Below are 1,924 nucleotides of genomic sequence, written 5' to 3' on the forward strand. Positions count from 1 at the left end.
TTATCTTCTATTCAGTGTTCTACTAGTTTTTTATTATCTTCAGCAATATTTTGTTTGACTGTGATGTTAATGATACGGTTTGATAGTTTCCACATTTTGTTGGATCACCTTTCTTGGGAATGGGAACAAACATTGATCTCTTCCAGTCATCAGCCAGGAAACTGTCCTCTAGATTTCCTGGCATAGTCTGGTGAGCATGTCCAAGGCTACATTTGCTATTTTAAACATGTCAGTTGATAGCCATTGATTCCTGGCTCATATTTTCTTGCCAATCCCACCAGTGCAGCTTAAACTCCATTCCTTGTTACTATTCGTTCAAGGTACCTCCTGAAATATTTTCATGTCTATTAATTCTTTACCCTCAGAATTCAACTGCTTTAAGCTAGAGACTCACCTTAGGCAGGACCCTATTGACTTTTAACTTCAAAGACCCGTCCACCAGGTAGTGATTGCTTAAATCACTGTACCTGAAAGAATTGACTGACACTGAAAAATTTTGGGAAGTCCCATATGAATAGGAGCCAATGGTAATGAATGAGGAAGTAGAAGCTGCATTGAAAATATTGGCAAAAATTAAGGCCCCAGGACACGATTGAATACCCGTTGACTTGTTTTAATTAACAGATGTAGCCTTGGATGTGCTTACCAGTCTATGCCAGGAAATTTGGAAAACAGCTGTCTAGCCAATGGATTGAAAGAGGTCCATATTTGGTCCCATTCCCAAGAAAGGTGATAAAATTGAATGTGGAAACTATAAAAAATATGATTAATACCATAGGCAAGCAAAATAATGCTGAACATCACTAAAAATGGTTAGAACAGTACATAGGGAACTATCAGAAGTTCAAGCAGGGTTTAGAAGAGATCATGGCACCAGGGATATCATTGCTGATGTTAGATGGATCCTAACTTAAAGAAAGTAATACCAGAAGAATGTCTATTTGTACTTTATTGACTATGCAAAAGCTTTTGACTGTGTGGATCATAACAAGTTGTGTCTGACGTTGAGAAAAATGATATGATAATTTGTTTACATTGTGTCTCATTCATGTACTTTGTTTTGGATTTTTTTTCCCTTCCTCCACCTATCAAACTCTGTCACACACACACACACACACACACACACCCCTGTGATTTCTCCCCTTCCAGCCCCCATCTCCTTCCCTTTTCTCTTTGGATATCCATACACATCTTACTAAACAGCCTTCTATTTTTTATAATAATGGTCTTATACAGTATTTGGTATTTTCTTTCTTTCAAGGAGTTGTTTATTTGGTTTATTTATTTTGGAGCTCAGAGCATAAACTGAGTTTACAAGGAATTTTAAAGAGATCATGTAAATCTGTCTATATCTAATTGCTAAATCAAATGGAAGCCTGTGGTGTTGATTAGGTCCAAATAATCACTCTTTATTATCACTGGGGAGGAAGCAGAGTAGTGAAAAGAATGAGGATTATATAAATCAAGTGAGGAAATTCAGAGTATGGTATTTGTCAGTATAATACTCTCTACCCTCTCCCATGTTATATATTTTTCAAAGATGTTCCTAAGTCCTGCATAGTATTCAATCATGTACCACAATATTTCAATCAAGTTGTTTATTGACAGACATTTAGGCTGTTTCAATGTTTTAGCTATTGTGAACAATGCTGCCATGAACATAGGTGTACAAATCTCAGTTCTGTTTTCCTTGAGGTATATTTCTAGCAGTGGAATAGCTGGATTATATATACTCTGTGTTTAGCTTTTACAAGAAATGCCAAACTTCCTTTCAGACTGGTTGTACCATTTTACATTTTCATCAACAGTGTATGAGTGTTCCAATCTCTCCACACCCTCTCCAATATTTATTGCCTGCTGTCCTGTTAAACTTTGCCACTGCAATTGGGGTGAGTTAATATCTCATTGTGGTTTTGATTTGTAT

This window comes from Elephantulus edwardii, unplaced genomic scaffold (assembly GCF_000299155.1).
Source record: "Elephantulus edwardii isolate Elephantulus edwardi_28Jun2011 unplaced genomic scaffold, EleEdw1.0 scaffold00394, whole genome shotgun sequence".
In the NCBI taxonomy this organism is placed as follows: Eukaryota; Metazoa; Chordata; class Mammalia; order Macroscelidea; family Macroscelididae; genus Elephantulus; species Elephantulus edwardii.